The sequence below is a fragment of the Orycteropus afer genome, unplaced genomic scaffold (assembly GCF_000298275.1).
Source record: "Orycteropus afer afer isolate SDZICR_OR568_19922 unplaced genomic scaffold, OryAfe1.0 scaffold00009, whole genome shotgun sequence".
In the NCBI taxonomy this organism is placed as follows: domain Eukaryota; kingdom Metazoa; phylum Chordata; class Mammalia; order Tubulidentata; family Orycteropodidae; genus Orycteropus; species Orycteropus afer.
The window spans coordinates 3,430,480-3,444,476 of record NW_006921596.1 but is presented as its reverse complement, the minus strand read 5'-3'; positions in this window follow the sequence as shown (position 1 = coordinate 3,444,476).

Here is a 13,997-nt window from a genome sequence, read left to right as displayed (position 1 = left end):
CCACATTATGAGGCGATTCACAGATTCTTCATTATTCTTTAATGTGCATAGTATTTCATGGTGTTTGTGCACCATAGTTTGGCTATCCATTCATCGGGTGATGGGCACTTAGGTTGCTGTTGTGAATAGTGCTGCGATGAACATGGGTGTGCATATGTCTGTTTGTGATCCAGATCTCACCTCTTTAGGATATATTCCTAGAAGTGAGATTGCTGGGTCAAATGGTATTTCTATTTCCAACTGTTTAAGGAAGCACCATATACTTCCACAGTGGTAGTATCATTTTATAGTCCCACCAGCAGTGCAGGAGAGTTCCAGTATCTCCACACTCTCACCAGCATTTGTTTTCTATCTTGTTAATCTTTGCTATTATTGCTGGTGTGAGATAATATCTCACTGTTGTTTTGATTTGCATCTCACACTCTGGTGGTGTAGTGCCAAAGGCATTTGACTGCTAACCAGAAGATTGGCAGTTCAAACCCACCAGCCACTCCTCAGAAGGAAGGTTGGGCAATCTACTTCCGTAGTGATACCACCTCAGAAACCCAAGAAGGGGTCACTATGAGTCAAAATTGACTCCACGGCAGTGAGTTTGGTTTTGGGGTTTCTTAATGACTAATGATTGTGAGCATTTCTTCATGAGTTTGTTAGCTGCCTGAATATCTTCTTTGGTGAAGTGTCTGTTCACGTCCTTTGCCCATTTTTTAATTGTATTGTTTGTCTTTTTGGTTAAAGAGGGTTGCCTTCCATTTCTAGTTTGTTGTTGTTATGTGGCCTCAAGTCGGACTCGACTCATAGCGACCCCTCCTTGGGTTTCCAAGGTGGTATCACTACAGAAGTAGATTGCACAACCTTCCCTCCAAGGAGTTGCTGGTGGGTTTGAACCGCCAGCCTTCTGGTTAGCAGTCAAGTGCCTTAGGCACTACGCTACCAGAGCTCTCAGCTGAAATATTTTATCATGAATGGGTTTTGCATTTTTCAAATGCTTTCATGTGTCTACTGAAATGATCATGTGGTTTTCTTCTTTAGTCTATTGATAAGGAGAATTACATTCATCGATTTTTTTCATGCTGAACCAATGTTGCATTCTGGGGTTTATCACCAGGATAACCCCACGACTTGGTTGTGTTGTGTTATCTTTTTTATATATTGTTGAATTCAATATACTAAAATTTTATTGAGAAGTTTTGCATCTGTTTTTATGAGAGATACTGGTCTGTAGTTTTCTTATACTATCTTTCAAGGGTTTTATATTAGGGTAATGCTGGCTTCATAAAATTTTCCGGAAGAAATTTTATAGAATTGGTATTATTTCTTTGTTAAATTTTTGGCAGCATTCACCAATGAAACCATCTGACCTGGAGTTTTCTCTGCGGAAAGTTTTTTTTTTTAACTACAAATTCAGTTCCCTTAATAGTTATAATATTTTTCTCATCTATTTCTTCTTGAGTAAGTTTTGTGTTCTTCAAGGAATTGGTCCATTTCATCTAAGCTGTAAAATTTATGGACACAGATTCATTCTTGTTGTTGCTGTGTGCCATCGAGTCAGACCCAACTCATAGCGATCCCTCCTTGGGTTTCCAAGGTGATATCACTACGGAAGTAGATTGTACAGCCTTCCTTCCGAGGAGTGGCTGGTGGGTTTGAACTGCCAGCCTTCTGGTTAGCAGTCAAGTACACTACCAGATTAATTCTTAGTATTCCTTTACTATATGTTTAATGTCTGTAGGGTCTGTAGTGATATCCCAACTTTTTTTTTTTTTCCCTGATATTGGTAATTTGTGTCTTCTCTCCTTTCCTTTCTCCGTCAGACTAGAGGATATAAATTTTCTTGATCTTTCAATATATCTGATTTTGGACTTCTTTACTTTTTCCTACTTTTTAATTTGCTCTTATTTTTCTAGTTTCTTAGGTGGAAGCTTAGATTACTGATGATGTGAAGTCTTTATTTTATTCCTTTCAAGAGGATCTGTTTGTACCTCATGAAGCATAGTAATAACAGCTGGTCGAAAGTGTTTGATAATTCTAACATCTGGATCATCTTGGGATTGGCATCTATTGACTCTCTTTTCCCTTAAGAATTGGTCACATTTTCCTCGTTCTTTGTATGCTGAGTAATCTTGGATTGTATCCTGGGCATTTTTCATATCATGTTGTGAGACTCTGAGTCCTATATTTTTCAGAGTCCTCAGGGAGTTGCTTTTTATATTCTTCCCAGAGATGTTAGTTGTAATCTGTGAGAGATGCAGGCAGATCATCATGGGTTTACTCCTATCTTGGCCAGCATCAAAAGTCTCCATCATTCTATTCTTATGTCAATTTTCAAAATAGGAAAAACGAAACAGTCAAATGGTATATGAGATGTATATCAGCAACCTTTAGAAATTAGGAATGGTCTCTCACACCACCAAGGCCCACATAGTCTTTCTTAAATAGTGAAATGAAGGACAGTATGTAGTGGCAGCCAGGAACCCTGGGGCAGTGATTAAGGCTGCTAACCAAAAAGTTGGCAGTTCAAACCCACCAGCTGCTCCATGGGAGAAAGATGAGGCAATCTGTTTCCATAAAGATTTACAGCCTTGGAAACCCTGTGAGGAGTTCTACTCTCCCCTAAAGGATCACTATGAAGCAGAATTGACTTGATGGTAGTGGGTTTGAGTTTTTGCTTTCTGTAGAAGCCTTCAAATAGGACAGGATTAGGTTTGAATCTTCATTCCGGTATTTTTCATTTGTGTTGATTTGAACAGATTGTTTAATTTTCTAAGCCTCAATTTCCTCATCTGTAAAATGGGGACATTTGCTCCCAGAATGAAAGTATTCTCTCTTATTTTCAGAAGATGAAAAGATCTCAGAAGAAAAGATACCCCTGCTTTAGTCTTCAAAGAAGTCTCAGTAGGGAGATTTGATAGAGGAATTTATGGAGATGCTGAGTTTGTCTTAAGAAACAGGAATAAAATACACTTTGAAAGAGATCTTTTTCTCTGAAGAAAATTTCCCTCAGATGTGAAGAGAGGGTAAATTAAACTCTCCCACCACCGCAGCTGGAGTCTCTGGGTAGCCAAATGGGTAAGCACTCAACTACTATCAGAAAAGCTTCCAGCTTGAACCCACTCAGAGGCACCTTGGAGGAAAGGCCTGGCCTTCCAAATGGTCGCAGCCATTGAAAACCCTGTGGACCCAGCATGCTGGCTGGGCCAGTGAGCCCAATAGGGAAGCTGGCGTGGGAGGAAGTGTACCAGCAAGTGCACCCCATGCCCCATGAGTACACGAGACATGTCTCCAGACACAGGACGCTGACAGAGATATGTACAGTATATATATATTTTTTTAACTGACCTGCCCCTCACTGCTCAGGCCCAGCATACCCAAAGGCCTCGGGACTTCCCACCACTTTGCTCTGCAGACACGGGAGGCCCAGCCTGTGGCTCAGCTTACACCATTTCCAGCTGATGCTGAAGCTTCATCCTCCTTTTGTCAGTTTCTCCCAGTTTTGTTTTTTTTTAAGAACTCTAAATAAAAAGTTCTAAGGAATAGAGAAAACCCTGTGGAGCACAGTTCTACTCAGACACACACGGGGTCATCTTCACTGGGGAGGAGGAGAGAAATGGATGTTTGGGAGACAAGAAGTGAAGGAAGAGAAGAGAAGAGGCAAAGGTGTCTGGGGACTTCTAAGGTGTCTGGAGACTGTGGTCTAGAGCAGTGAGCTGAGCACCACTGGTGCATCTTAGTCCTCATGACTAAGCAGCTGCTTCCGCCAGAGTGAGTGACCCAAGAGAGCAAAGCAAGACACAATGTCTTTTATGACCTAGCCTTAAAAATCAGATGGTCATTTCCACAATTCCCATCGGCTACATGGGTTTATCCTACTCAATGTGGGAGGGAATATACAAGGGGGTGATTCACCACGAGGGTGTACAGTGAAATGTCTACCCTCCCACAGGCCCCAGCCACTCATTTCTCCTTCCAGAGACAATCACTGTGACCAGTATATTTTGCACACACACACTTTTGCCCCTTACTCTTTCCACTCAATATATTTTGACTTTTTTTTTTTAAGAGTTTGTTTTACATTGAACGTTACATGTACATTTATATTTTGGAAATCATTATACACTGGGACAAGATGACTTCCTTCTTCTCTTTAATGGTGGTAAACCATTCCACTGTATGAACGTGCCACAGTTTATTTTATTAGCATCCTGTGGATGAATATTTAAGCTGTCCCCGGTATTTCCTGATTTTAAGCAATGCAGCAATGAACGTACATTACAATATATCATTTTGCACAAGCACAAGAATGTCTAAGAGTAAATTCCTAGATGTTGACTAGCTGGACAGAAGGCTCTGTATATTTTTAAATATTGTCCAGGCTGCCACACTGCCCTCTATGGAAGGTGGATTTAATGACTCATGCTCCCACTTAGCAAGGGTACAGATTTCATGAACTTTCAGGGGGTAATAGCCAAAGTGTGGGACATCCTGGGACAGCTGAGCAAGTAATTTAAGACAGACTGTCACTACCTCTCTCCTTTGAGGCCTCCTGCCAGCCACCCCAACCCCACCCCTCAACTGGAGAGCCTCCCTGGCCCTCTCCCACTCCTGTGTTAGACCTTTATCTCTCTTTAGCACCCTTGTTCTGGCCTCTAAGTTTTCTGCTCTTACCTGCATGGACAAGGCTACAAATGCTGACTGTACTGCAAAAGGGGCAAGGTGAGCAAAACTCACCTTCATCACTAACTGCATGGCAAGGATCAGCATGAATCCAGTTCCCACCTGGACATGGATCCAGGCTTCACCTTCTCACATTTCCGTTCCTTATTCCCAGCCACTTCTGCAGCAAAGAAAAATTCCCTCTCAGATCCTAACCACTCAGAGTTAGATCAGACTTTATCCCCAGCTACCCTGAGCTGGGTCAAAACGTTCCTGGTCACCTGAGGCCAGGTCTTCAGGGAACAGCCATAGACTCAGGGGTCTGCATAATGCCTACACTTCAGACCAGCCTCCCCGACACACACACTCTCTTAGACCCCTGGGACTAAGACACAAGCTAGAAGGATGCTACTCTTCTCCAGCAGCTGCCCACACAGCCTTTCCCTGTCACCCAGCCACCCAGAGCTTGGTCCACACAAATCGACTCTGTACTGCCAGTCTTTGCTGGCTCATTGCCCCTGTGAGTTTGATAATTCACTAGAATGACTCACAGAATTTATGAAGACTGTTACCTACACAGGGAGGCCTGGTGGTGAAATTGTCAAGCGTTCAGCTGCTAAACAAAAGGTCAGTGGTTTGAACCCACCAGCCACTCTATGGCAGAATGATGTGCCAGTCTGCTTCCATAAAGATTGCAGCCTTGAAAACCCTATGGGGCAGTTCTGCTCGGTCCTAGGGCTTGCTATGAGTTGGAATAGACTCGATGCAATGGATTATGGATTATTACCTATAATTATAGTTACTCAGGGAGCTCTGGTAGCATAGTGGCTAAGACACTTGCCTGCTAACCAGATGGCTGGCGGTTCAAACCCATCAGCCACTCCTCGGAAGGAAGGTTGGGCAATCCTACTTCCGTAGTGATACTGCCTTGGAAACCCAAGGAGGGGTCGCTATGAGTCGGGTTTGACTCGACAGCACATAACAACAACAACAACAACATAGTTACTCATGTATTATAACTAGAACAAAAAAACAAAAAACAAAACTCTCTGTGTCAAGTTGAGTCCGACTCATTGCGACCCCTTCTTGGGTTTCTGAGGTGGTATCGCCACGCAAGTAGATTGCCTAGTCTTCCTTCTGAGGAGTGGCTGGTGGGTTTGAACCGTCAGCCTTCTGGCTAGCAGTCAAATGCCTTAGGCACTATGCCACCAGAGCTCCCATAACTAGAAACATTATAAGAAAATAGACACATCAGGCAAGATCTGAGAGAGGTCCAGGCACCAAGGGGCTTGCACTGTCCCCAGGGACATGCCATACCTTCTCCCCTGCATGGATGTTCTCACCAACCTAGGAGGCCTCAGAGAGCTCCAAGGTCCAGGTCCCCTACTCATTGGGGCCTCAGTGCATGTGTAGGACTAGAGGCTTAATGTAAGCTTATGATTATACAGTCAATGAGTATGCATAACTGCATTGTGCGCGGTCCCTTCCTTACGTTCCTTCTCCAGGTGTGGGGCCTGTGTAGACCCATTTGCCTGTTTATTTTAAAAAAACAAACACTAACTTAGTTACTCAGGCTACTTTCAGAAATCAGATACAAAAGGCCAAACTGAGCCCTTTGTCCCACATGACCTTAAATGCAGCAAGTGAGGGGTTCCTTGCCAACCAGACCCCAAAGACTGACTTTCCATTGCCAAAATGGCACTCCAAGATATAAATAGACAGTTCTCACCCACCAGCTCTCTGCTCTCTGCCCTGGTGAGCAGCTCTTGGTCCTCATGGATAAATATGTGTTTGTAGCTCTACTCCCCACTCAGCTGTGAGCTCCCAAAGGGCAGAGACAGTGCCCCCTTCATCTCTGCTTCCTCTGCTCAGGTGGTGGTACAAAGCGATGTCCAATCACTATTAGTTGAATGAATGACTCTGTCGTCACTGCACTGTCAAAGCCCTCCTGGCTCTACCCTATTAACAAGCTGTTATTGTTGTTGTTAGCTGCCGTTCGGTCAGCCCCCAGCTCACGGTAACCCTATGCACAATGGGATTAGACCATTTAGGGTTTTCATGGGCTGATTTTCAGAAGTAAGTTGCCAGGCCTTCCCTCCTAGTCTCTCTCAGTCTAAAAGTTCTGCTGCTACCTATTGAGCATCAGAGCAACCCGCCAGCCTTCACTAGCAAGATGGGTGGTAGCTGCATGTAAGGTGAATTGATCAGGAATCGAATCCAGGTCCGGCAAGGAAGCCCAGAGTCCTGGCACTGATCTATCACTGCCCTCATCTGACAAACTAGGTGTGTCTCATACTCCCTGAGGATTGTATTTGGATACAATGTTTATTTCATCCCAGAGTATTATTTCATTTTCTAGGCACTCTGGTGTAGTTTAAAAGCATTCAGCTGCTAATCAAAAGGTCAATGGGGTGTAAAGTTTAAAAGCATTCAGCTGCTAATCAAAAGGTTAATGGTTCTAACCCACCAGATGGTCCAAAGGAGATAAAGGAAGGATCTGCTTCCATAAAGATTTACAGTCCTGGAAATCCTATGGGGCAGTTCTACTCTGTCCTAAAGGGTGGCTAAAAGTTGGAATGGACTTGATGGCAGTGGGACTTCTCTGCTTTGGCCATGGGAAAATGTGTGATGGAAAACAGGAACAGTAATATTCACAAACACTAAAAGGACGCGCAGACGGATGGCTAGAACGATAAACGCGGACACACACACAGAAAGGAATAAATATTGACATTGCAGAGGCGGGGGTGGGGGGCACTGGAGTTCAGCAGAGCGTGATTGCAGTCTGAGTGTCTAGCCCAATACAGCCTCAGCTGTCCAGGCCTCAGGGATGTCTTTAGAAAACACAGTTTCCCAAACATCACAGGGTTTCCTCCTCCAAAAGTAATCTATTTAACCACTTTGCTAGAAACCTTTCCAAAATGTTTCACATTTCCATGCCTTTGCCCACTCAGTGTTTCAAGTCCATTGTTACTAAAGGGGCCGACCTGGAGAAATAGTTTGGGAATTAGACGGATTTGAAGTCAAGCTCATGACCTGCCCATTAGAAGCAGAAGGGCACCTGTTTCATTATCAGTTTTTCCAACTTTTTGTTTGGCAGATTTTCAAACCTATAGGAGAGTTGCAAGAAAAAATACAATGAACAGCTAAATATTATTAGGGATTAAAAATCATAGCTCCCAGCCTGTTTTTATACTATCTGTTGTTGTTGTTGTGTTGTTATGTGCTGTCGAGTGGGACCCGACTCATAGCGACCCCTCCTTGGGTTTCCCGAGGCAGTATCACTATGGAAGTAGGATTGCCCAACCTTCCTTCCTAAGAACCAAAAATAGTTTTCAAAATAGTTGTAAACAAAAGAAGAGTAGTTTCATTTAAAACAAACAAAAAACCCAAACCCACTGCCATCCAGTTGATTCTGATTCATAGAGACCCCCATTGGGTTTCCAAGGCTGTAAATCTTCATGGGAGAGCTCTGGTAGCGTAGTGCCTAAGGCATTTGACTGCTAACCAGAAGGTTGGCGGTTCAAACCCACCAGCCACTCCTCGGAAGGAAGGTTGGGCAATCTACTTCCGTAGTGATACTGCCTCAGAAACCCAGGGAGGGGTCGCTATGAGTGGAGTCCGACTCCACAGCACATAACAACAACAAAATCTTTATGGAAGTAGATTGCCTCATCTTCCTCTCGAGGGACAGTTAGTGGGTTTGAACCGCTGACGCCTCTGGTTAGTAGCCAAATGCCTTACACAAGAAAATTACATGAAACTCAAATATCGGTGTCCATAAATAAAGTATACCAGTTTGCTTAAGTGTTGTCTACTGCTGCTTTTGCTCTAGAGTGGCAGACTTGAATAGCTGCCACAGAGCCCCTGGCTCACAGAATCTAAACTATTTACTATTGGGCCCGTTATAGAAAAAGCATGCCCACCCCTTACCTCAATTCATCGACTGTGATTACTTTGCCACATTGGTTTTCTCTCTCGCTCGCTGAACAATTCTGTTGGTTGTGGACATTGTGACACTTCACCCCTAAGACTTCAGTGTGTATCTGGTTCTTAAACTGAATGCTGGAAGTAATAGGTTTAATGTGAGGCGAGAGAAGATAATACAAAGTATTTCACACACAGTGCTTGGCACATAGACAGAACTTAATAAATGACCTAATGAAAACTCCGGGTTTCTTCCTAGCTTGAAAATCCTGAGCCTTCGAGCTTTCCCTAAAGCCTGGTTGCTGCCCTCTGGAAGCCAGCTTTTCCTCAGAACGGGCTTCTTGCCTGAGGAGCAGAAAAAGCCTCAGGGAGACTTCATTGTTTCCACAGCCTGTGGTTTGGCTGACTAAGCTTCAGCCATTCCCTGAGTCACGAGTTTTCCTCTCTTGTTTGGAAGAGCCCTCTGCCCAGGTCTGCTCTGCCCGCAGCTGGCCCAAGTTGGACTGGGGTGGACAGCTGGGGTGGACAGAGCCTGCGTTCCCTCCCAGGGATTTCCCAGAACTAAACTCAGATTTATAGAACTTTAGAGCTGGAAGAAAGGATGGATGAGGAGCCTGAGGTCTCAGTGGGTCCAGGTTAGCCCATGAGACAGGGCTGGGAGGGGTGTCCTAACTCCAGGCCAATGGGTGTGGCTCCTCCTCTGGTTTTCCAGAAGCATGAAAAGGCCTCTCTTTCCTGGGCGTTTGCTCTGTGCCAGACACGTGCTAAATGGGGGGATAGAGCTGCAAGACAGCCCTGCCCTTACGAGGCTTACCAGCTCCTTCCAAATCTCATGGCCAGCCCCACTCCCAGGCAGGGCCTGCCCTCTCTGGGATGCCCCAACTTTTAGGAATGATCACAAGCAGTCACAGAACATGGCCTTGAAGGCTCAGCTCAAAGTCATCCCTCCAGCCACCAGAGATAAGCCATGTGTACACTTAGAATGGCATTTCCCACTGTCAGGATGTTCATACTGACCTCCCTGGTTATAACTCAGCTTCTGCAATCTCAAACCTTTGTCTCCTTCTCCTCTGCATAGGGTAGGGGTCTGGTGACACCATCAGGACTCCCAAATTCAAATGCTTACTCAACCTGAGGTACGGAAGTGGGGGAGGCAGACCAAGGGAGACATCCTAGGGAGCACTGGGGACTGTAGTGAACGCGAGAACAAGTGCCCTATCTAGAGCAGAGAGTTCTATGTGCAGACACAGGGCCATGTTTTCAAATCCTCTGATCTAAGAGAAGCTGACAAACCGTATTTTTACGTGAAACATCCCAAATTGAAACGTTGGCAATGATTTTTGTTTTAAATGTTTAAACACTTCATGAGATAGAAAGACATTTCTGTGGGGGGCATGTTCAGCTCATGGGCTATGATTTCTGCCAGGTGCTCAATGAATACTGTCTGTCCTTATAGATGGGGTTCCTGTGTGGTGCGAATAGTTAACACACTCAGCTGCTAACTGGAAGTTTGGTGGGTTGAGTCCTCCCAGCACCTCAGAAGAAGGGCCTAGTGATCTACTTACCAAAAAATTAGCCAGTTAGGGTTCTACTCTGACTCACATGGGTCACCATGAGTTGAAACTGACTTTACAGCAACTGCAGTAGGCTGGCTGGCCCTTGCTGATGAGAACATGGGCAGTAAAGATGGTGGGTATAGGGATACAGGCTCTCCCAGATCACAAGTGGTGGCCCTGTCCCACAGCCCCACCCCCCACACCCTCTTTCTTTCTCTTGTCTGTCTCCTGGCTCTCTCTTCCATTACCCTGATTCCCTTCCTTCTCAGGCCCATGTCTGAGCACGGTCCACCTCCTTGGGGTGGGAGAAGCACATAACCAACACTGGGTCCTACTTCCTAGCCTCCTTGTGTAGAAGTCTGATGACATCACACCACTGGGAGAGGGCACCACTGCTCAGCTGATGCCTTCTAGCATGGGGCCAAGTTGAGAGGATCATGGCACTGGGGCACCAGAAGCTCAACAGCTCTTCCTCCTGCTGCTCATCCTTGCTCTGGTTCTGGCCCAGTGGGTACTGTGGCCTGAGCCAGCCCTCTTCTAAGTGCCCAGGCCCTGCCCTATGCAGAGAAGTAGGATAAAGATAAACTGTATCCTACCCAGTTATTCATTCTCTTACTTGTTAACGCATGCAACAGACGATCAGGGCACGCCTACTAAGTGCTGGACTTGGTTCTCAGCACTCGAGATAAAAAGATGAACAAGATAAACACAATCTGGGCTGTGGGGAGGAGCTCTGGTAGCATAGTGCCTAAGGCATGTGACTGCTAACCAGAAGGCTAGAGGTTCAAACCCACCAGCCACTCCTTGGAAAGAAGGTTGGGCAATCTACTTCCGTACTGATACCGCCTCGGAAACCCAAGGAGGGGTCACTGTGAGTCGGAGCTGACTCAATGGCAGTGAGTTATTTTTTGTTGGGCTGTGGGGTACCCATGGGGCTCACAGCCTGCACGGGAGACAAAACCATGAACACACAAACAAGTGACCTGATAGATGACTTTAGGTTGGGAGAAAATTTTTTAAAATAATAAAATGGGTGAGGTTATTGAGAGTGGTGAGGTGGAGTCAGGGACCCCCTCTACATGGTCAAGGAAGCCTTTCTGCAGAGGTGACCTAAATGCCAAAACGCAGCCATGGGAAGGTCAGGAAACAGCAGGAGTGCAAAAGCTAGGAGCCAGAGCAACCCTGGGGTTTTGAGGAACAGGAAGCAGCCTTGTGAGATGACGGGTTGGGAGAAAGTCAGGGGGAGGCTGACACAGGTTTTGTGCAGTGGGGAGGACTTAGAATTCTATCCTGAGTATTTAGAGAAGTCTAGTGACATAGTAAGGATCTCTGGTGGCATAGTGCCTAAGGCATTTTGACTGCTAACAATGTTGGCGTTTCAAACCCACCAGCCACTTTGTGGAAGGAAGACTGGGCAATCTACTTCTGTAAAAATTTACTGCCCTGGAAACCCAAAGGGGGTCGCTAGGAGTCAGAATCAACTTGATGGCAGTGAGTTTGGTTTTTTAGTTTTGGTTTGGTGGCACAGTGGATAAGACATTGGGATGCTAACCAGAAAGTCTTTGGTTCAAACCCACCAACTGCTCCACAGGAGGGAGACGAGACAATCTACTTCCATAAAAATTTACAGCCTCAGAAACTCAATGGGGGTCGCCATGAGTTGTAATTGACTTGATGGCGATGCGTTTGGTACTTTGTTTTTTTGTTCAGTAGAGGTTAAACAAGGGGTGACACACCTGCTGAATGTGTACACGAAGGTTCATTAAACTCTTCTCTCCTTCCTTCAGTATATGTGTGATGTTTTCCATGATAAAAAGTTAAAGATATAAAAATAAACAAAACACTGCTGATCCTTTATATTGTTGTTTAGGTGTTGTCGAGTCGGTTCCAACTCATAGCAATCCGATGTGCGACAGCACGGAACACTGCAGTGTCCTGCATTACCCTCACAATTGTTCCTATGTTGGAGCTCGTTGTTGCAGCCACCATGTCAATCCACCTCCTTGAGGGGCTTCCTCTATTTCCTTGACCCCTCACTTTATCAAGCATCATGTCCTTCTCCAGGGACTGGTCCCTTTTGATCATATGTCCAAAGTGAGTGAGAATTTCACCATCCTTGCTTCTAAGGAGCATTCTGGCTGTACTTCTTCCATGATATATTCAATATTCTTTGCCAATACCATAATTCAAATGCATCAATTCTTCTTTGGTCTTCCTTATTCATTGTCTTTGGTCTTCCTTATTCATTGTCCAGCTTCCACACGCATTTGAGGCTATTGAACATATCATGGCTTGGGTCAGATGCACCTTAGTCCTCAAGGTGACATCTTTGCTTGTTAACACTTTCAACAGGTCTTTTGCATCAGATTTGCCCCATGCAATATGTTGTTTGATTTCCTGACTACTGCTTCCATGGACATTGTGAATCTAAGTAAAATGAAATCCTTGACAACTTCAATCTTTTCTCCATTTATTGTCATGTTGCTTATTGGTCCAGTTGTGAGGATATTTTGTTTTCTTTATTTGGAGGTGTAATCCATAGTGAAGGCTGTAGTCTTTGATCTTCCTCAGTAACTGCTTCAGTCCTCTTCACTTTCAGCAAGGATGGTAGTATCATCTGCATATTGCAGTTTGTTAAGGAGTCTTCCTCCAATCCTGATGCCGTGTTCTTTTTCGTATAGTCTAGCTTCTCGGAACTTTTACTCAACATACAGATTGAATAAGTATGTGAAAGGATATAACCTTAACACACATCTTTGTTTTAATATCTTTTTGTTCTATTCAAACAACTACCTCCTGATCTAAGTACAGTTTCCACATGAACAATGAAGTGTTCTGGAATCTCCATTCTTCGCAATGTTATCCATAATTTGTTATGATCCACACAGTCAAATGCCTTTGCATAGTCAATAAAACACAGGTAAACGTCTTTCTGATATTCTTTCAGTCAAGGTCCATCTGACATCAACAACGATATTCCTTGTTCAGCGTGCTCTTCTGAATCCAGCTCGAATTGCTGGTCCTTCCTTGTTGGTGTACTACTTCAATTCTTTTTGAGTTATCTACAGCATAATTTTGCTTGCATGTGATATTAATGATATTGTTCAAACACTTATGCATTTTGCTGGATCACCTTTCTTTGGAATGGACACATATGGATCTCTCCTAATCAGTTGGCCAGGTAAATGTCTTCCAAATTTCTTGGCATAGACAAGTGAGCACTTCCAGGGTTGCGTTGGTTATTTGAAGCTTCTCAATTGATATTTCATCAATTCCTGAAGACTTGTTTTTCACCAATGCTTCAGTACAGCTTGGGCTTCTTCCTTCAGTACCATCCGTTCTTAATCCTGTGCTACTTTCTGAAATGGTTGAACATAGATCATTTCTTTTTGATAGTGACTCTGTGTCTTCCTTTCATCTTCATTTGATGCTTCCTGCATCATTTAATTTTTTGCCCACAGAATCCTTCAATATTACACAACTCTTCAATATTTTTTCCAGTTCTTTCAGCTTGAGAAATGCTGAGTGTGTTCTTTTCTTTTTGTTTTCTAACACCAGGTCTTTGCACATTTCATTATAGTAATTGGCTTTGTCTACTCGAGCTGCTCTCTGAAATGTTCTGTTCAGTACTTTTACTTCATTATTTATTCCTTTTGCTTTAGCTACTCTATGATCAAGAGAAAGTTTCAGAGTCTCTTCTGATTCCCAATTTGGTCCTTTTTTTTCCTGTCTTTTTAATGATTTTTTGCTTTTTCATGTATGATGTCATCCCACAACTGGTCATTAGTATTCAGTGTGTCAAATCTATTCTTGAGATGCTCTCTAAACTCAGGTGGGACATACTGAAGGTCGTACTTGGTGTCT